Source organism: Aricia agestis, chromosome 8 (genome assembly GCF_905147365.1).
Source record: "Aricia agestis chromosome 8, ilAriAges1.1, whole genome shotgun sequence".
Lineage (NCBI taxonomy): Eukaryota > Metazoa > Arthropoda > Insecta > Lepidoptera > Lycaenidae > Aricia > Aricia agestis.
The window spans coordinates 1,828,849-1,852,608 of NC_056413.1; the positions used below are offsets into that span (position 1 = coordinate 1,828,849).

At 37.6% G+C, this 23,760-nt stretch overlaps 1 long non-coding RNA gene across 1 annotated transcript; it reads left to right on the forward strand.

Moving 5' to 3' along the window:
- The first annotated feature begins 5,862 nt into the window (after positions 1 to 5,862).
- LOC121729431 lies at positions 5,863 to 23,760 on the forward strand. Its single transcript, XR_006035969.1, has 3 exons — positions 5,863 to 5,874; positions 13,935 to 13,938; positions 23,703 to 23,760. It is a non-coding gene; the product is annotated as an uncharacterized LOC121729431 (long non-coding RNA).

Here is a 23,760-nt window from a genome sequence, read left to right on the forward strand (position 1 = left end):
CCCACTGACGTCATTTCAGACGTTGTATATATCTTGCCGTTCTCCGAAACTTTGTTGAATGTTAGGCAAATTGTGGGTACCGCCACACTATTTAATATCATGCATAATTTTAAAAATAGTTGATCATTTACATTGGATTCGAAATCCAAACGACCGTAAGCATAAATCATTCTGTTTTTGAACTGCACCAATTAGGTCGAGCCCTGCGGCTAGTCTCCGAATACCCTTACGGTTCAACCCTTCAGCTTCAATTTATTTCTCCAAATAGGTTTATCTGACAAACTACTTTCTTTCATACGACTTTGAATGTACGATATACAATAAATAGTTTAAGTATAGACAATGATATAATAATAAAAAACTCAAAGCAGATATGTTACTACCGTGCGCGTTGTGAAGCTTCAAATACGACCCAATTGGGTCGTCTTTTATTTAGTCTGTCTCTTTTATGTAAATGGCATTTCGTATCTTTTGTTTCACTTATCTGTCAAATTTGTCAATGTTGTTCGGAAGTGATTTAAGCCGGAAAATAGTATGAACGTAACAGATCTGTATAAGTAGAATATCATTGAGTATAGAAGTACATTAAATATGTATGTCTTGCTATCTGTTGAGTCCCGAAAACGGACATAGGATGATTTTTATCCCGAAAACATGTACAGTTCCCGCATGATAAACGAATTTTGGCGCAAAGTAAGTTACGGACGTCGTCTTGTTAATATTATTTGATATCACCTATGGAATATTATACAGGCCTCTTAGACAAATTCTCTTTCGTTAAAAACGATGACGAAATTCGTTATCAAAATGTATGCGGTTTGACATTAGTCTTCGCAAGCGAAATGTCATTTAGCGATGACTTATGTCAAACCGCATACATTTTGATAGCTAATTTCGTCATCGTTTTTAACGAAAGGGACTTTGTCTAAGGGGCCAGATCAATCAATAACAATTTAAGTTGATTCTATATTTCGCTTATTGACCGACTTCCAAAAAGGAGGAGGTAATACGTTCGGCTGTATGTATTTTTTTTAATGTATGTTCAACGATTACTCAGCCGTTTGTGGTCCGATTTACAAAATTCTTTTTGTGTTGTATAGGGTTTGACTCGAATTTGGTACCATGTTCATAAAAGTGGTGACCTGATGATGGAACCCATGAGTAATCGAGGGAACTCCTCAAAATTTATATGGAAACATATAGTGATTTTGATTTTTCTGAAGTGTTTCAGGCATATACTACCAAAAAGTAAGATTTTGCACCAGGATGTACCCTGGTTCCGAAGGTACCCACAGAACTTTTGAATCCTTATAGATACAAGATCGAGGATTTTGGCTTTATTTAAACTACTCCAGGTAAAAGCCAATGGATTCTACATTATTTCTGCTGAACATAGGCTAAATGTTATTTTGGAAAAAATTGGGTTTCGTAAGATATTTGGGTTTTTCGGACGCCAGGTGTAAAATCAACCAGAAAAGTTACTTATTTTGGGTACGCTGCCGAAACTATAAAAGATAGAACCATAAATGTTATAAGTAATTGTAGATCTTATAAATATCTACAAAAAAGTCCGCGACACACTATACTTATCTATGTCGAGTGAGGCACAATAACCATTTTTTTATTTAAAAATCTTGAATGTTTTTTGGACTACATTTAAACGCGTTTATTTTACTTATGCTATTAATCCTTATGAAAATAAATTATTTCATCACTAAGTACAGTTTAGGTAGATAACATTTGGTCTTTAAATGATTAAAATTGGACGTTTAGTTTTGAAATTATGGCAAAATTAAAATATAACGACAGTGGGCGTCACCAAGCGGGGGTGCGTGTGCGGGAGGAAGACAATCTGTGCAATGTGCACTATATTAATTAAATGCATCCCTTCGGATAATGACTGCGTCCGCGTCGTCGATGTCAGTATTGGAGTCTGTGAATTAACCTGGAAATCATTTTGCTGACCGAGTCATTCCTGGGTAGGCTTTTTGCAGCCGTAACCGACATCCACGCGACCGGAGCCGCGGGCGACCGCTAGTAATAATATGTACAACTCTAAGACAACGAGCTATAAGTAATATAGCCTTGTGGTCTCATAGGTAACTAAAAAGGGTAAAATTATTATTTTTTAACAAAAAATTAAAACCGACTTCCAAGGTAAAAACAAAAGTACTCGTAATATTCTTAAACATAATCTATAAAGAATCAAATAATTCTTATTCCTTATTATAGTGCCGTCTTCAGACTTCGCCTAAACCTCAACTATTTCTGTACTCAATCTTCATGCTTTTGAAGTCGGTACCAGCTTACCTTAGCGTAAGTTCTATGTCAAGGATCTCAGAACTTTACCGGGCTGGTAGCGACTTCAAAAGCATGAAGATTGAGTACAGAAATAGTTGAGGTTTAGGTGAAGTCTGAAGACGGCACTATAATAAGGAATAAGAATTATTTCTTTGTTAAAAAATAATAATCATTCTACTAATTTGTTCACTTAGGTAAACCAAATCGTCAGTAGTACGCTGAGATTTTGAAAGCAGTCTGTACTTTTTCCTTTCCTTTTTCCCCTTTTCCTTATTCCGGAAAAATCGTAATGTTTGCTTCCCAACCACATCTGCTCATCCGAAAAATTAGCTCCGTTCATTAAATAATTAAGGTTGATACAAACAGTAATACATTTACTCTGTCAAGCGAATATGGGTCGTTTATTTGATTTTCGCTAACCAGTGACTTACGAGTATATTAATTCTTTTTATTTACTCAGCTAGGCTAATTAGCATTTATCTTTAAAATGCGAAGTATACTTTTGTCTGTTATTTCAAGCTTCACGGCGACATTTCAACTAAGTTATTTGATAGAAAATAGCCTGCCAGAAATAATAATAACAATATGTAGATAGATGGTCTTCTGTTTATACTACACTAGCTTGGTCGGCAAACGTTGTTTTGCCATATATATTCGCCCGTAGCCATATAAAGTATACAACGTACTTAACACTTATATCTCAATGATTTCGCTCATATTAGTGCCTTATCAGTTATCACACTGGCGATTAGCGAGCGATTTGAAAGCGACACGACTGCGCAGACGCGATTGCGCGGCGTGCACGTCGCGACAGCGCAGCGTCGTCGCGGCATGGCGTGGACGCCATTTTGTACAAATCAATCAAATCAAATCAAAATTGTTTTATTTCTGAATAAATTTAAAATAAATGTTTTCAGAATGTCCTACATGATGCCTACCACCGGTTCGGGAACTAGCCCGGCGAGAAGAACCGGCGTAAGAAACTCGCACGGGGCCCACTTTTTTACCAAAAAAAGTGAGAAAAAAATTAATCTTTTAAAATAAAGTTTACAATTTTGTAAGTAATTATTATATACAATATCCACATATTGTAAGTCCTATAATAATGAAGAAGTAGCCTTGCAAGAAGCCATCCTATTCCCAAGGTGTGCCATCGCTTATGAAATCATTGACCTTATAATAGGCTTTGGCACAAAAAAGTTATTTAACTACTTATTAAATTTATTAATGGAAAGATTTTGAACGTTTTCTGGGATTTTGTTGTAAAGGCGTATACATTGACCTTTAAAAGATTTACTGACTTTACTAAGTCTGATCACCGGCATATCTAGCTTGTGCTTATTTCTAGTATTCCTAGAGTGAATGTCACTTTTAACTTTAAATTTACTTATATTTTTTCTAACATATATTACATTATCCAAAATGTATTCCGACTCGCACTTGGCCGATTATTATCTATGTGCTGCATATTCAGTAGGTCTGAGAATCGGCTACTGGCCACTTTTTATATTTATAAGTGCATTTGTTCAATAAATAATAGTAAATTATTACAACTCGCGACTGACCATTGTTTGTGCGACGGGATAGCGTTGGACGTTGCCACGGTGCCATACTTATTTAGTCACTTCAATAAAATAATATGGGCGAATTGTGAAATACTTTATAAGGCAAAACAACGTTGCCGGGACAGCTAGTTGTAAAAAGTATCTTATGTCCGTCTCCTGGTTCTAAGCTACCTCTCCACCAATTTTCAGCCAAATCGGTTCATCCGTTCTTGAGTTATAAGTAGTGTAACTAACACCACTTTCTTTTATATATTATATATAGATATAGATATAGATTTAATATTAAAATAAAAACAAAATTTTAACAGTTTTATACTTATATATTGTACTATCAGAGAAGTTGATTCCTATGTAGATGGGGGACCTACGTAGTTTGGTCATGTTATGTCAAACCCAGCCGACAGATCATAATTAACATTAAATTGACATGATCCGACCAAATAACGTTGGTCTGTCTACTGCCTAGGAATCAATTTCCTCGATGGTACATTACCTGTACCTACATTATATCCAACACAATAATTTCGAATAAAGTTTCCCGCCGTCAAGGTACTAAATCAAACTAGAGGCTTTATGTTCATGACTAAATCTGCACTCGGAAACTCCTAAACAAATATAGATTAAATTTTGAATCGCGAACAATATTGGAGTTCGGACAATGGGGAAGTTGGACGTGTCTAAAGAACTTTGAGCGAGGCATGTTTAAAAGTTTCAATTTTGAAATTTTCAAACTAATCCGCTTCCAAATTAAACTACAGGTGGCCGTTTGAAGTTTCCAACAGGGTTATCTTTTCTTTGCACAGCTTTCGTGAAAAGAAAAACGTAGGTGCAAAATAGAACCTACGTTTTTTTTGCAGAATTTTTGGAACGAAGTTCCTTATCGCGCGTTCGGCGTAAAGGAGTCTAGACCGAACGATATTTGACCTCGACACTTTTTTAGGGTTCCGCACCCAAAAGGTAAAAACTGGACCCTATTACTAAGACTTCGTTGTCTGTCCGTCTGTTCTCTCAAAAACGGTAAAAGAGTATTGAAATTTTCACAGATTTTGTAATATGTCTATTGCCGCTATAACAACAAATACAAAAACAAAATAAAATTAATATTTATGGGAGCTCCCATACAACAAACGTGATTTTTTTTTTATACCTTAGTTGTATGTCGACGCTCCCACTGAATAATCAGACAATGTGCTATTGTGGGGTTTTTGCTGTTATGCGATTTTTGGTATCTAGAAGTCAAAATACATCATGTGAATTTTTTTCAGAATTTTTCTGTGGATATTTACAAAGATATAAAAAATTATGTGCTTATTCCGTAACAATACTTAAAATTGTATTTTACACCAAAAACTAGGCAATAAGCTATTGCGAAAAAATATGTCAAAATGATTTGACGATAAACGGCTATTTCATGATTATTCGGGTAAATACATTGCTGCCTACTGCACACTTCCACGCCTGCACATCTCACTTTCACACTCCTCTACTCAGGTAGCCGCTGATCACCCGCCTCAGGTTCCCCAGACACCTAATTTCAGCTAACCGAACCTTTACTGCTGGCCACCAAGCATTGTCGAAGCCCCCTCTGTGTCCAGCGATACCACAACAAAAATTTTCTCCTTCTCTCTCTTCTTTCTGATGTGGTTCACTCACCTTTTTCGGTGCACCTTTGGGGCATAAAGGCATATTGGTTGGGTTTTATTTTGGACAACTTGTACAATCTGAGTCGGACGACCATCATATCATGGTGATCATCTCCACTCACCTCCAGCCACCAGTCTCAAACCAGCATCAGTCATCGCAGAGGCTTACACAGGACCAAAGAGTCAGGAATAGTCAAACTTTCTTCTGTCCCTGGCTAGCTTTTTTGGATGTCTTAAGTCGTCATAGACGTAAGAACGACCAGCGGACGTTTTGTAAGACATCAAGTGGTAAAGTCCTTTTCCTTCCAAACGTTCGTTAAATTATGTACATTGCTCATATTTTTATTTTATACTTTACGGTAATTGTAGGAATCAGTCTTTTTCAGTTTTCAGGATATAATATAATCATATTCTGTTTCGATTTTTGTAATCCACTTGCGGGTTTTCCCACAAACAAGGATGTATTGGGCAATACTTGCTACAAAATAAACTAATCGTGACCGATAAGTAGCGAGATCTGTTACAAATAAACGAGAACGTATTTAGATATTTTCTTCTTTCGCAAAGACTCCTAAGAAGTGCTTAAAACTGTCATGACAGCACTTGTTCCAGTTTCACGCCTGCAAGCAGCTGTCAGACAGTCAAACATTATTCGTGGAAGTTGTCCTCCAGGTTCTAATGGGACCTAATTCAGTATTTAATTAGGAATGCGATTGCTAGCTACTGAAAGATGTGCTGTTATAGTGTTCTGTGTGAATATTGTATTATATTGTAACTTGGGAAGTTTTTAACATAGTTCTGATCCTGATTACATTGAACTGTATTACGATGTAGATAGAAGTCGACAATTAAAGCACCGTCATATAAAAAAAGCCTATGATGCTCTCGGAAGACTGTCTAAAGCAATTTCCTGCCATTATCATTCATTTTATTAGAACACAATATGATATTGATTATTGTGACACCAACTCTGGTGTTGGTTATGATTAACATAATTAACTGCAAGGATTATAAGTACCAATAAAATGATAGAGCCAGTCTCCAGAGTGTATTTTTTTTAACCTAGAGCTGTTTTGATTGCAAGAATGTCATTTATATCATCAAATAATGATTGTATTTAAACAAAAATACATATTATTTTTATTTTACCTATAGTAGATAATCATTGGAATACACGACAATAACTATAATTATAAGAATAGTAAAGTAATAAGTGTTTACCAATATTCTTATCCCAAACAATTTCCCTGAATAATATTGCAATGAAATATTATATGTGCATTTTATTGCAATCGAAACACAAAATTACCCGAATAATCATGCAATAGACAATAATAATCAGAGCTTGGCCTACTCCAGAACGAGAAGTTGCGTTTTGCTTTATTTAAAAAAAACTTCGGTGGTAATTAAATATTGTTAAGATAGCAAGATAGGCAAAACAATTAGCTTTCATTTGAGATATAAAAAGTTTTTGATGCTTTTTTTTGACGGAGTTATTAACTAAAATCGGTTTTTCGGCTCTCCTGAACATTTTCATTTTTACGATTGTCCGATTATTCGGTGGGGTCGTCGATGTGTAATTTAATATTTCATAAGAATATTAAAATAAAATAAAAAAATAAGGGAGGCAGCCATACAAGAAACATAATTTTGGGCCAAACTTTGTTCTATAAGGGTACGGAACCCTTCGTGCACGAGGCCGACTCGCACTTGGCCGATTTTTATTATTATTTTGATTTTTGTCTATAATAATATAACTATCTTCTATGGCTTTTAGGGAGGGTTTTAAACATCTCTATGGGGTAATGGTTGATCCTCGACTCGGTCGGATTGATTTCGGCGTTAGATTATCATGCGTTTCTTAATTAAATGCGAAATTCTGCTCTGTTCTTATATAATTATTATTATAAGATATTACTAGATAACCAGAATAGAGTGGTTTGATGCGCACTCACTTGAGCTTTCTTTACTTCTACGTAGTACTAACCTAACCTGACTATTGTCACCGAATCTGGTGTGGCTATTATTAACATTTTAGGAAATCATTAATTTAATGTAGTTTTTTGTCCCCACTCTCTACCCCTCTACTCCACTCTACTCGTTATTTGACTCGTTAAACGATATTGTGCCATAAAACCTTTTTTATTTATGCCAACAGAGCGACAGCATTCAGTGTAATTACTGGCTCTTATAACAATGTTCCCAAATTGCAGAACGTTCAACTATTAAAAACTTCATGTCGCCATTTCCATATCCTTATATTTAAAAGTTTCGGTGCCGGCTGCTAGAGATGTGATTCTTCGACGTTCATTTCGTATGTAAATTTAATTTTCTCCTTGGATAGCGTGCGATGTGTTTTTAATGTAATCCCAAACTTGGATACGTTTTTGATGTGAAGTTTGCTGTAGTAATGAGGGAATTACCGAGTTTTCCAGCTAGACAAATGACACTTAGAGAATAATTTATGGAATGAGTGAAATGTATGTGAACAGTCATATCTATACTAATATTATAAAGCCGAAGAGTTTGTTTGAACGCGTTAATCTCAGGAACTACAGGTCTAATTTGAAAAAGTATTTCAGTGTTAGATAGCCCATTTATCGAGGAAGGCTACAGATAGGCTATACTTTATCAGACTAATATGAGCGAAGAAATAGAGAAAAATGTGGAAAAACGAAGCGAAATGATTTGAAAGGGCTTATATCACGAACTACTGGAGCAATTTTTCTGTTATTTGCCACACATAAAAAATAGACCACGTGAAGGATCATAGGCTTTTTTTGTGGACTAATTTGTCTGTGAAATATCTAATTTACGCGGGCGAAGCCGCACGGAACATTTAGTTTGTATACATATTATATTTTGTTTAGTGGTAGACATTTTCCGTACATTTCTGAATGAAGAAGGGATGAAGAAACTATCATAATAAGGTAAAGGATACAGGATAGAAAAATATATTTATATAACATTTAACCCTGAGAACCAAGCCTTAAAAATATGTTTTAATTATATCAAATCAGTAATAAAATTAATATTAACATAACGAAAGAATCATAATTTTACTACACTAGCTCGCACTTAGCGTGTAATGCTCATAATTTACAAATAAGGATTAAAAATAGAAGAAAACTATATCATAAAATTAAATATGAACCACGTTATATTTACGTAAGGAACAAGCATGTAAAAAACGTGTTCGTACCTCAAGCACCTCTTGGCGAAAATTTAATTAAAATTACATCTGGTGTTGCCGTATTTTAAAATCCTCTTGCCAGGCTAAAAATCGACGAGTTTACTTTGCATGAGGTTGATACATAATAGTATTTATTTAGCTATTGCCTAGCTTTTGAGTGCTTTGATCGCGGCGACCGAATCAAGAAATTCTGTAACGAAAAAACCTAACACCCCAAGCACAGCGGTGCGTCCTTGCCGGTCGGTGTGACGTTGCCAGACTTCGGCACGGTTTTTGTGTGCGTGCGACTAGACGTATGCGAATTATAATAATTGCATATTATGTTGATGAAAATGCCATACTTTACCGCGGCAGTCCCCTAGTGCCACACATTTTTTCTATGAATAAAATATTTGGAATACACTATTATAAGTTATAACTTATAATAGAATATATCAATATCCATCGCTTAGCGGCCGTTCCCAATATTTGATCTATCTCTGGTTTTGCCCTACTAGAGATAGGAATAGCTCACAATTGACATAAAATATATGGCTCTAATGTCAATTGTGAGCTATTCCTATCTCTAGTAGGGCAAAACCAGAGATAGATCAAATATTGGGAACGGCCGTAAGTAATCTGATCAGGTTATATAAAGCTTAGCCGGGAGACGTTGACATTACCCAAACAGATAATAATAATTTAAGTCCATTGGAAAATGATAAGATACCATCAGAGAATAATAATCGATGAATTAATTTTCATCATATTGTTATTAAATTTTTTGCTGACGTATTTTAGTTTGAAGCTATATTTGGAAAGCATTGAGTTTTATGTAAGTATTTATTGTAAGAAAGAATAAAATTAAAAAATACTACATGACCTCCTACCATCCTAATAAGTAATAATTTATAAGTGGGAGAGCCATGCTTCGGCACGAATGGGCCGGCTCGACCGGATAAATACCACGTTCTCACAGAAAACCGGCGTGAAACAGCGCTTGCGCTGTGTTTCGCCGAGTGAGTGAGTTAACCGGAGGTCTAATCCCCAAACCCCTACCCTATTCCCTTCCCTACCCTCAACTATTCCCTTCCCTTCCCTTCCCTACCCTCCCCTATTAACCTATTCCCTCTTAAAAGGCCGGCAACGCACTTGCAGCTCTTCTGATGCTGCGAGTGTCCATGGGCGACGGAAGTTGCTTTCCATCAGGTGACCCGTTTGCTCGTTTGCCCCCTTATTTCATAAAAAAAAAAAAACTACGAATAATAAATAGTTTTTATTATTCGTAGGTAATAATATTATAAATTTTCCCCGGACATCTAGAATATTTCAAGACAAAAATTTGTCAAATTGGTTCTGCACTCTGCTGATCTTGAGCCCTTCAAAATGGTAATATAAGATCATTAAAAATAATTAAGGTACTTCTCCTACACATCAAGCGTGGAAGATTTTTTTTGCGTTCATCCCACAGTGTGAGGTGTCGTTGAATAGGTTTTTAAAAAAAAATACGAGTATTCAAAGATAATTTTCCAATTTAGGGATCCATTTGTGAAATATGAAGGCTTAAAGTGGAAAAAATCGTTAGTGTCCAGTAAGTGTCCGAGGACCATTCTTCTACCAGCTAAACCATGAAGCTATTAGCTTCATGAGCTAAACGGTTGCTTTTGGAAATGTGAAAAAATTCAGAGGAGTTGGAAATATGCTGAATTTAAAAGAAATGTTATCACGGCTCAAAAGATTCATATTATTAAATAATAGTCGATCAACTGAAAAAAAATTCGGTGAAGTTTAAAAGAACTTTTCGTTCAAATTCTTTTACACGTAACTGTGATGTTGTTGTTTGTAGTGTAAAACACGTTATAAATGTACATTCATTGACCATTAAAAATATCAAAAACTAGCGGTACTACGGATAACGGAACCCTATATTTCGCGAGGCCCGACACGCACTTGGCAGGTTATTTTTACTTATTGATAAAAATTACTTTTGCCGCCTAAAGTTTTCGATCAACAAGCCATTACAAGTAACCAAATTGTTAATGAGTTTTACTTCATTCGAATGTGAGAATTTCTCTTTGTTGAAAACAATCTTCTCGAAACAATTTCGTTCGCACATTTAAAATTAGTTGAAGACGCACACAAACGTAAAATGTAAATAATCAACAATGGCGGAGCCCTGTCTCATTCGAGTCGCTATTCGCATAAAAACATTCGTATTCCCCCAACATCTCATGGGTAACAGGGGACAGGCGATAGCGATATCGTTAGAATGTGATTTGCATTACAATAATTTTGATTTTACTATCAGAGAAGTTGATTCATCGGCAGATGGCGGACCTACGTAATTTGCTTACTTTATGTTAAACCCATACACGACAGATCAACACAAAGGGTCAATTCAAACCGCAACGTGACGCGTAGATGCATTTCTAAATTTGTATGGATTTGACAGATTCGCAAGACGTCTCACGCTGATGACATCTGTCAAATCCGTACAAATTTAGGTCGCGTCGCGTCGCGCCTCGCCTCGTCACGTTGCGGTCTGAATTGACCCTAATATTGAATTGACATAACTCGACCACAATAATATGACGTCGCGTAGGTCCGTCAACTGCCTATGAATTTCTTCGATGGTACACTGTTTTTGAAGACAGATTTTTTATCCATTGCTAAAAGTAATATGAAAAAAGTACATTAAAGTTATAAACTTTAAAAAAATGTTTAGTGTCTATCTTAAAGAAATAAAAAAAGAATAGTTTTTTGTTGTGAGCCGAGTAAAATTCTTAACTTTATGCTGTTGACCGCAGTTTTATATCGTAACCATAACTTTATCGAGAAATGCGTCCAGCAAATGCCTGAAGGCAAGATAGGTTTCCCCGCTTTAGTCGTGCCAGAAAATTTCATACAATCGTTGACATTTAACAATATAAAGTTTTGCCTCCTCAGTGGTCTTAACCATAATATTAAGTCACTGATGATGCAAAAGCATAATAATTTCACATCAAATTACACAATCGAGAATTCAGCAAAAAACAAAACATAGATAAAAGACATAAAAATTGACATAAACGCTACAGCCTGTCCCTTATCCCCGCCTCCACGTAAATCGTAATCAAGGGGCGCGATAAATCCAGCCTTATGTGATAGTGAAACGGTCTGAAACTCTTATTTATGTCCAGCAACAGCGTGATCCCGCGGAAAGTCAACATTATGAAGCATTTTGGCTTATGATAATCCTGATATTTCCTCGAAAAAGGTTTTTTGGTACTAAATAATGCTTAGTGAACAAAGATACAATTATTGTTGCAATGTGCTGGGTACGAAGTGAATTTGTTACGAGCGTTAGCGATTTTTATTTCCGGAATCTATATTATTTAATACTACCGTACTTTTTATGTTGACATTCTTATTACAATATAATCATTTTACAACTCTTACATACTATAATAATATATATTTTTAGGTTCTTTGATTTGCTTTTCAAGCTGCATATTATTTTCTTAATTTTTTTTATTTTATTTATTTATTTAAATCAGGCTACGTAGGCCCATACAATATATTATACCTTAATGTCTAACATACATAATATTAATTATAATCTTAATAACTACTTTAATATCTTGGCATGTATCTTCTTTATCTTCGTTTTATTCTATTATTTTCTTTTTTTTCAAATTTCACTGCGGTCAGAAGAGGTTTTTTTGATCACGCATAATGCAAACGAATTTTGCAGCCCTGGGTTGGGCATGTACCTCAGTTTCTTGCCCTTGCTCATCAAAAACAGGATCCCCTTTACGACCGGCTGGCCTTCCTCCCAAGCGATCGGACTTCCACCAAAATAAGGAAACGTTTCGGCAAACTGAACTAAACTTGGTGCTGGGACTGGCTAAGCCCCTTCCCATCCTCTCCCGGAGTGTGGATGCAGAAGGAAGATCTCCAACGAGCGCCAACTACACCTAATACCGGTTTTGGGCAGCCCTCAAATAAAATTCTCAATCCTCATCCATCCGCTGTCCGCTACTTCTTGAAATAATCGGTCCATCGAGCAACTTACTTTTCTAGAGGGTTCACCAAAATATGTTGTAGTCAATAAATATTCCAAGTGTGAGTAATGTTTTCTCAGTACCAAATTAAATTTAAGTAATATCATATTATGCTATTTCCGCATTTATGAGTGCGCATAGTAATCCCAGTACTGGTAAGGTCCGCAAATGTATTTCATTAGTGATTCAACTGCAGTAGATAGCGTGGAAATTATTTTATAATATTTTCTCAATAAAATGTTTCATTAACTTAAATGTGAAAATATATAAAATACGAACTTGGCTTACATTTTTTTTTACATAATAATATTCACGTGGGACCGCAGCGATAACCTACTCCGTTGCAAGAAATTAGTTTATCACGCGGGAACGCAGATTTCCGGGATAAAAAGTATATTTGTCTTTTCCAGTAGCGGTAGCACGGCGACCAGCGGAAATGCGAAAGTATGGACAAACTGTGGAAATAAACCTAAGGTGCCATTCCGATCATTTTTCGTTCCAAAAAATTCAATTAAAATGCCACTTTATGACACACTATAGTATATGTCATAATGTAGGATATTATTTGAATTTTTAGAACTATAGTCTGTCATAAAGTGGCTTTTTAATTGAATTATTCGGAACTAAAAAAGATCGGAACGGCACCTTTAGTTTACCTCCACAGTTTGTGACTATAGTCTGTCATAAAGTGGCATTTTAATTGAATTTTTCGGAACGAAAAAAGATCGGAACGGCACCTTAGGTTTATTTCCACAGTTTGTCCATACTTTCGCATTTCCGCTGGTTGCCGTGCTAGCACTACAGGAACTCAAAGTATCTCCATAAGTACCATCATCGCCTCCGTGATCTAGTGGTATAGAGCGCGGCTCTTGACTCGGAGGTCGTGGGTTCGATTCCCACGTTGGAAACATGTTATTTCCAAGTTTAGTTAGGACAATGCAGGCTGATCGCCTAATTGTCTGACAAGTAAGATGATCCATGCGTCGGATGGGAATGTAAAGAGTCGGTCCTGCGCCTGATCTCTCACCGGTCGGGTCTTCCGTCACACTGAGTTATGAGAGTAAAGGAATAGAGAGTGTTCTTGTGAACTGCGCACACACTTGGACACTATAAAAATTACTCCTGCGTAGCTGGCCTGGCAATGAAACCGGCCACCGTCACCGAAACCGGTGTGGGAGCTATTATAAGTACCATATTTCAGTAAAGTCAGTTAGGTGGTTTGGGCTTGAAGAGGTAACAGACAGACACACTTTCGCATTTATAATACTAGATGACGCCCGCAACTCTGTTGCGCCAAAATTCGTTTATCGCGCGGAAACCGTACATTTTTCCGGGATAAAAACTATCTTATTGCCTTACCCGGGACTCAAAGTATATTCTGCATACCAAATTTCATGAAAATCAGTTCAGTGGTTTAAGCGTGAAAAAGTAACAGACAGACAGACAAACTTTCGCATTTATAATATTCTTATGGATTTACCGGAGGCCCAATCCCCTAACCCCTACCCTATTCCCTTCCCTACCCTCAACTATTCCCTTCCCTTCCCTACCCTCCCCTATTACCCTATTCCCTCTTAAAAGGTCGGCAACGCACTTGCAGCTCTTCTGATGCTGCGAGTGTCCATGGGCGACGGAAGTTGCTTTCCATCAAGTGACCCGTTTGCTCGTTTGCCCCCTTATTTCATAGAAAAAAAAAAAAAGTATGGATATTCTCGACTTACAATAGTAAGAAGGTTTTGAGCTAAACGGTTTCCTTTTTTTTTTTTTTAAAGTGGCGGGTATTTCTTCATCCCTTCTTCTCTTTTAATTTTTTTCGCTTTGTCAACCTTGACACTTATTTTTGCAGACCGTCCTCCAAGTTTAAACATATCAAACATAATCCCAAGATCCTGGCGTGACGTGTTTCAAAATAAGAGGATTATTTCATTACTCAACTTACAAATTTTCCAAGACGCCCTAAAATATCAAGTTTTTTGGCTAAAATATTTACGAAGATGGTGCAAAGAAATACAAAACCTTTTTACTTGGCCTCTATTGCTCCTTTCATTTTTGACCTCTCGGCTCTGACAAATACAGGATGATAATAAGATTATGAAACGTTTGGTTTTGTGTCTGTCAGTAGATTTAAATAATGATTTTTCTTAAAAACGTTCCGCAACCAAAAAAGTTTGAGAACTGTTGCCCTATATTCTGATGCTATAATGAACGTTATTTTAACTTTAAAACAAAGCGTGAAATTATAAATACACTATTTTAACTCCGTCTCGTAAAGTTCGCCGAGTACCTAAGCTTTTGAAGCTTTCAAGTTCTTAAAACAATGAACTTAAGAGCTAAACTTACAAACATAGTATCATCCGGCTGGAATTTAAGCTGCAATTAAATTTCCAACTCATAATTTCACAGATTAAAGATTTAAAACTCCAACTTTCCTCCTTTTAATTACTACCTTTACTGAGAGATCACGGGTTTGAGAAATTCATAACTTTGCCTGCTGTTGTATTATGAAGTGTTTTTAAATACCTTATTTAGGGTTCCGTACCCAAAGGGTAAAAACGGGACCCTATTACTAAGGCCCGTATTTTTGGTCAGTACTTAAGAAGCGCCTCGGCCTCAAGGCGCGGTTCGCCTCTGTGATTGGTCCAAATTTTGACAGCCAACCAGTCACAGAGCCTGAAACGTGTCTTGAGGCCGAGGCGCTTCTTAAGTACTGACCAAAAATACGGGCCTCAGACTTCGTTGTCTGTCCGTCTGTATGTCTCCAGGCTGTAACTCAAGAACTGTAATAGCTAGAGAGTTTAAATTTTCACAGATAGTATATTATGTATACATGTATTTGTTGCCGCTATAACAAAAAATAATAAAAACAAAATAAAATTAATATTTAAGGGGGGCTCTCATACAACAAACGTGATTTTTTGGCCTTTTTTGCTCTATATCAATAATAGCAACAGCTACGTACTTGAATTTTTCACACAATCCTTAGTTTTTATATGTACTTTAATATTTAATAATAATTTTAACATTAAATAAAAAAATAATGGGGGCTCCTATACAAAAATACAAATGTTGGCCTAATTTTGCTCTACTATAGTACGGAACCCCTCGTGCGCGAGTCCGACTCGCACTTAGCCGATTAATATTCTTTATATTTCAGAAGAGCAGTCCGGAAAATTTTATATCACTCAGTAGGTCGATTCTGATAAATAGATACAATAATACAATTTGACACAAACCTTCAAGAAGAGAGCGTATTAGGGAATACGCTCTTAAGAGGGCTTAAAAGGTCGGCAACGCATATGCAGCTCTTCTACCGTTGCGAGTGTCCATGGGCGACGGTAGTTATGCTTTCCATCGTGAGATGTCTGTGAGATTCCATCTACCTTATCACGTAAAAATAGCCATCAACAATCCACTAGCAATAATCGCACGAGCGATTGCTGGGTGTCATGAATGTCACAAGCAATGGTGTCATGTATAGTGATCGATTGCAATCGTATTGTTTTGTCTGATACGTGAGCGAAATTGCGATTTTGGAGCAATTATCGCGCAATAATTGCTATCGCATTGCTCTCGCAAGATATGTGATACGGGAGCCGTTTGCTCGATTGCCCGATATCGAAATCGATACTATTTTCTAGTTTCATAATTATTATAATAAAAGTATTATTAGTCTCGGATTTATGAAACCAACAATAAATAAAAAAAGACATAAGTACCTAAATAATTATTGGGTTCTGATTTTGTTTGTCGCTGCAGGCCACCAGTGGTAACTAGTAATGAGTAGGTCAATAAGCAGCAGAGGAAAATAATATTGTGTGCCTAATTAGTATTTCTTGACAATATGAGAGACAATATTAATATGACTGGCGTATTGTATTATGTATTGAACCTACCGAAAACCATAAAGTTAATATACCTAGCCTAAAAGAGCAACAATCTCGAGCTTTCAAACGAAACCGAAATTGGTTTCATCTGTGTCTAAAAATATGTGTACGTATACACTTACACAAGCATGATTGAACATGATTTCTATGAGATTAAATTGTTAACATGCGTCGGTCACTCACTCTTTGTTTGACGTCTAGTCGGCACGTGGCCGACTAGACGTCAAACAAAGAGTGCTGTTGTCATAATGTATCACACGTCTCTTTTTACCACGCAGTGTTACTGATAGTGACATCTCTGTTGCTCAGGCCTTTGTTTCTCTATTCCGCTAGGTATATTAACTTTATGCAGAAAACATACAAATCAAATGAGTAATTATTATGAAACTGCACAATTAATTTCCAGACTTAAATTGAAACCAAATAAAGTAGAAAAATCTCTAATTATCCATTAGGATATTTAATTAAATTACAAGGACTCCGACGAATGTACCCACGATTTCTAATCGAAAACTTGGGTAATGGCAACGAAATCACCTCTATGCTGTAGGAGATAGAGCTCACGTTCGAGCGTAATTCGAAAGCGACTTGTACATCGAGTTAATTCGAGACCACAATACATCATTCCACGGAAACCATTACGGCACAGAACAAATACACGAGGTAGACAAAGATCCCCGACGTGTCATTGTATTCTAGCCCTTATTCTATAGGGATTAAGGACGACAGATAAGGGGCATACACTAGCAAAATGTCTACAATTTGTAGAGGCAACAATTAGGATTACGCGCGAGGTACGAATATAGTGGACATTCTAAAACGTCTACATTTCTGTTTCTAGGTTTCCGTACCAATAGGTTAAAAGCGGGACCCTATTACTGAAACTTCGATGTCTGTCCGTCTGTCTGTCTCCAGGCTGTATCTCAAGAACCAATATTATAGCTAGACTTCTGAAATTTTCACATTTTTTTAATATATTATAAGACCGAGTTGAAAGGATTCGAGTGTTTGAATTTTGTCAGAAAAACATTTTACCAGAAAAGTATTGATTACAAATAGTTATTGCATCATTCAATATAAGTTGGAAGCAAGTACCTCAATCATGAATTTGTTAAATCATTTGATTTTAAATTTTGCAAAACTTAAAGTATTTTTTACCCTACACCTACCGTGTATCACATAATCTTTTATTTGATGTGGGTGAAATACGATTTCCTAGGCCAAGTTCTACTTGAAATATTATGCATTTGTTCAATGAAATTGAATATAGGTCAATTAGTAACCAATTTATCTGTTCCTTTTTTTTTTTTAATGAAATAAGGGGGCAAACGTGTAAACGGGTCACCTGATGGAAAGCAACATCCGTCGCCCATGGACACTCGCAGCATCAAAAGAGCTGCAAGTGCGTTGCCGGCCTTTTAAGAGGGAATAAGGTAATAGGAGAGGGAAGGTAAGGGATTAGGGGAGGACAGGGAAGGGAAATGGGTATGGGATTGGGCCTCCGGTAAACTCACTCACCCGGCGAAACACAGCGCAAGCGCTGTTTCGCGCCGGTTTTATGTGAGCCCGTGGTATTTCTCCGGTCGAACCGTCCCATTCGTGCCGAAGCATGGCTCTACCATGTATTTCATTTTCCGTGTTTTTTCTTTTTAATTCGGCAAAATAGTTTCTTCAATTTTGGCGTGAAGAGACGTTCTAATTCTATGCCTTTATGAGAATATCAGGATAAATACCACCTTCACATTTCGCACGTCCTCCATCCTTTTACAAGCAGGTGTACAAGTGAGCAGGGCTCTAACGATAACATTATGAATAACTCTGAACAAGATGAACGTGTATTATGACGTCATAAAAATAATTCGTGTATACTCCTTATCATACTTGGATGATGAGTTTTGAAATACATAATGCAAAATGCTTTAGTACAGGGTGTAGCAAAACAAAGTAATTATACTATAGGGCAGTCACCAATTAGTTTCACTCGGGGTCCGTTTTAAGACATGAAATGACCTTCGCGGTCTATACATTATCTTATATATAAAATTCTCGTGTCACAATGTTCGTTTCCGATCAAGCCATTTCGGAGGAGTCCGAAACGGCTTGACCGATTCTCATGAAATTTTGTGAGCATATTGAGTAGGTCTGAGAATCAGCTAACATCTATTTTTCATACCCCTAAGTAATAAGGGTAGTTCACCCTTAATAATTTATATGGCAAAACAACGTTTGCCGGGTCAGCTAGTATTATATATAAAAAAAATATTAATCAAAGGTACCTAATTAGGGAAATCACAAAGGTATTTATTTAGATATCAATGAGAAAACCATTTTTGTAGCCAATTATCTCTCTGAAGTTTGGAGTGAAATATTGGTGCAAGCTATATCGACATTAAATCCTGGAGATGTTGAAGTCCTAAGATGAACGAAGATCATCTTCGAACATGCTTGGTCCGCACTCCGCACACAATGGGTCGGCGGTCCGGATGCGGACCGCGGTCCGCCATTTGGTGACCCCTGCTATAGGGTGTGTATATATGAGTCCCCGTATAGAGTACACTGTGATAGAAGCTGCTAGCATAACAGATTTATTTTTTTAACTTTTTTATGGGAAAATTCACGCAGAGACGCTTGCCCATATAAATTACAAAAAAAATGCTCTTTTAGAACTGCTACTTTCACAATGAACTCTTCAAGGTGTAACTAAATTAAGTGACAATAATTTGGGGTTTGTAAGAGTTCCCTGTATAGCACTGTGATAGCAGCAGCGCTGAAAGAGCATTTTTTTTTGGTGATAAGTATGGGCAAATTCATGACGCTACCTGGGCGCGCTTGCCCATAAGAATCACAAAAAATTGCTCTTTCAGCGCTGTTACTTTCACAACACAATGAACTCTATACAGGGGACTCATACAGGTCATACATCTAAAGTATTGTCACTTTGTTTTGTTACATTCTGTATAATGGATGTGTCTGTACCCTGTGAACGCCTCCGTGGTCTAGTGGTTAGAGCGTCGCTCTCGACTCCGGAGGTCGTGGGTTCGAATCCCGCGTTGGAAACATGTTATTTCCAAGTTTGGTTAGGACAATGCAGGCTGATCACCTGATTGTCTGACAAGTAAGATGATCCATGCGTCGGATGGGCATGTAAAAAAGTCGGTCCTGCGCCTGATCTCTCCCGGTCGTGTCGGTCTTCCGTCCCACTGGGTTATGAGAGTAAAAGGAATAGAGAGTGCTCTTGTGTACTGCGCACACACTTGGGCACTATAAAATTACTCCTGCGTACCTGGCCTGGTTTCAATGAAACCGGCCACCGTCACCGAAACCGGTGTGGGGAGTATTATTATTATTATTATTATTATTATTATTATACACCCTGTAGTTTTGATATATTTCTATCTCACTGCGTCGTCCCCCATCAGTGTGTTTGCGGCGCGCGCGTTGACAGCTATGGTCACCACGGGTTGTGCTGCTCGCGAAGTGCCGGACGCTTTTCACGGCATCACAACCTGAATGACCTCATTCGTCGGGCTCTTGTCACTGCCGGCGTGCCAGCGATACTGGAGCCCTCCGGTTTGGCGCACGACGATGGCAATAGACCCGATGGAATGACCCTGGTGCCCTGGAATGTGGGTCGGGCCCTTGTGTGAGACGCTACTTGTGTCGACACACTCGCCTCGTCCCATATTCAGAGCACCTCGAGCTGTGCGGGCGCAGCCGCAAACCAAGCAGAGAACCTCAAGCGGCGCAAATATGAGAACCTCAGCGGAGATCTTATATTTGAACCGTTTGGGGTGGAAACTTTAGGCGCATGGGGTCCGGGGGCACATAAGCTTTTTAGAGGAATATCTAAGAAGCTTGTTGAAGCCACCCGAGACCCCAGAGCTGGGAGCTACCTGGCACAGCGGATAGCAATTGCCATCCAACGTGGCAATGCTGTCAGCTTGCTGGGCACTCTGCCAGATGGGGACGACTTGGGCAAGTTTTTCTTTTTATAGTTTTATATTTAAAGTTTGTATAGGTATATAATATCTTAATATATATATTTCTTGTGTGCGTGTGTATGTGACTGAACTCCTCCTAAACGACTGGACCAATTTTGATGAAATTTTTTGTGTGTGTTCGTGGAGATTCGAGAATGGTTTAGATTTACAGTTTGGTCTACTGGAAAATGTTTTTTCAATTAATTTCTTATTTATAAGGAGTTGTTGATTTTGGAATGTTTTACATTAGATCCGGCGGACGGCGCTATCATCGCATTCAATATTATTCTATTTCAATTTTAGTTTGTCCTGACAGATGGTGCTACGATTAATTTGAAAAAAATTTTGTTATTCAATTCATGTGCTGATTAAAATATTAAATAAATAACACATAGGCTACAATTTTAACCGACTTTCAAAATGGGGGAGGTGTTATGTTCGTTTTCTTATATTCAACGATTACTCCGCCGTTTGTTAACCGATTTTCAAAATTTTTCTTTTGGTATATAGGGTATCATCCCAATTTGGTATTATATTCAGAAAAGTGGTGATCTGATGAAGGATCCATAAGTAATCGAGGGAACTCCTCAAAACTTATAGGGAAACATATGGTGACTTCGGTTTCGTGAGAAGTATTCTAAGCATATGCTACCAACAAGTAAGATTTTGCACCGAGATATACCTGGTATACCGTGGTTCGGAAGGTGCTGAGAGAATTCCTGATTCTTTATAGATACAAGTTTGGGAGTTTCGGCGTTGTTTTAAGAACAGAAAGCATATGCTACTATGCAAATTACATTCTTCATCATCATCATCATCATCATCACTACCATATTATACCATTTCATAGTCTTTTAGATCGAGACTCGAGTTTGTCAAGCGATAATTAAAAAAAATCTATATCTACCTAATATTATAAACCTGAAGAGTATGTTTGCTTGAACGCGTCAATCTCAGAAACTACAGGTCCGATTTAAAAACTTATCTCAGTGTTAGATAGATCATTTATCGAGAAGGTTATATTATATTATTACTCTAAGACTAATACGACAGAAGAAACTCAGGAAAATGTGGGAAAAACGGGGGAAATATTTTTTATGGGAAAATGTACCTACGGATTCTGTAAAATTTCTAATTTACGCGGGCGAAGCCGCATAGATCTAGTATCTGTATATTTTAGATAGTATTTTAGTGTTTACATTTCTATCATATTATATGGACAATAATATTATGTTAATTGATCTTAAATAAAACCCAATATTCCTTCGTGCAAATATCATGTACCTTCCTGTTGCCATTACTGATAGAGAGCAAAAAAGGCCGAAAAAATCACGTTTGTTGTATGGGAATTGGGACCCGTAAATATTAGTTTTGATTTGTTTCAAGTATTTGTTGTTATAGCGGCAACCGAAATACATAATCTGTGAAAATTTCAGAAGTCTAGCTATAGCGGTTATTGAGTTACAGCCTGGAGACAGACAGACGGACAGACATCGAAGTCTTAGTAATAGGGTCCCGTTTTTACCCTTTCGGTACGGAACCCATTAAGAAAGTTAACAAAACCCGAAACAAAGTGTCAGAAATAATGGCCGCGCTACACCGGAATGGCAGCGGCGAGGCGAGCACTTTCAGTGTCATGTGATTTTAAACTTTATCTTCATTATTGTAATTTGTAATACCTATACAGGGTGTAACAAAAACAAGTGATAATAATTTAGGGTGTGTACGTGTTCCCTGTAGAGAGTTCTCTGTGAAAGTAGCAGCGCTGAAAAACCAAAAATTTTTTTCACTTTTGTATGGGGAAACTCGTGACGCTCGGGCCCTTGCCCATACAAAAGTGAAAAAAAAATTTGGTCTTTCAACGCTGCAACTTTCACAGTGAAATCTCTACAGGGAACACGTACACACCCTAAAGTATTATCACTTGTTTTTGTTACACCCTGTATAGGTAGTATCACTTGAGAAGTCTACAGCCGCCCTTGGCAGCTCGTGGCCGCCGGCGGCCGCGATTTCTCAAGCTATACTATGTATTATAATAATGAAGATAAACTTTAAAATCACATGGCACTGAGTGTGCTCGCCTCGCCGCTGCCATTCCGGTGTAGCGCGGCCATTATTCCTGACACTTTGTTTCGGGCGTTGCTGGCCTTTTAAGAGGGAACAGGGTAATAGGGGAGGGTAAGGATGGGAAGGGAAGGGAATAGGGGAGGGTAGAGAAGGGAATAGGGTAGGGGATTGGGCATCCGGTAAACTCACTCACTCGGCGAAACACAGCGCAAGCGCTGTTTCGCGCCGGTTTTCTGTGAGAACGTGGTATTTCTCCGGTCAAGCCAGCCCATTCGTGCCGAAGCATGGCTCTCCCACGTACTGCTGTGAAAACTCTCGATCCTGTCAGTCTTCTGGCCAAATCTATACTGGCCCGTGACAAATATTATTACAAATATTATACTATATTAGGTTAGGGCGCGTTCAGACGTGCGCATGATCTGCGCGTGTTCTGCTGTAGCGTTTGGGAAAACACGCTCAAGACACGGGCTGACTCCACGCGCACGTATGAACGCGCCCTTAGTGCCTTAATACTCGTAATTATTATACAATTTACACTCCCAAAATAAGTAACTAAAGATACCAATTTTACGAGATTTAACAGTTTTCTTCACCTATTTTTAAAAGACCAATACTTTTATCCAACGTTTACGACTTCAATAAGTTTGAAATTGCAGTCTGATAATCATCATCATATCAGCCTATAGTCGTCCACTGCTGGACATAGGCCTATCTCAATGAACGCCAAGATGACCGATCTCCTGCTACTCGCATCCAACATGGGCCTGCAACTAAGCGGAGATCGTCGTCCCACCTAGTTGGAGGTCGACCTACACCCCGATTTCCCAGCCTTGGTCTCCATTCTAGAGTAAGTTTACTCCAGCGATCGTCTGTTCTTCGAGCTACGTGACCAGCCCAGTTCCACTTCAGCGTACTGATTCTCTGAGTCTGATAATATAGTTGATTAAGTACTTCGATTTAAAAGTTACTACGTTTAAAGTCCAAACGGTGAATCGAGATTCGGGGCATAAAACTTTATATGAAATGTCAAAATTTGTACTTATAAAGGTGAACGCAGATTTGGGACGCACCGCACGCTGCGCAGTTGTCGCATTCGATTTTTTTA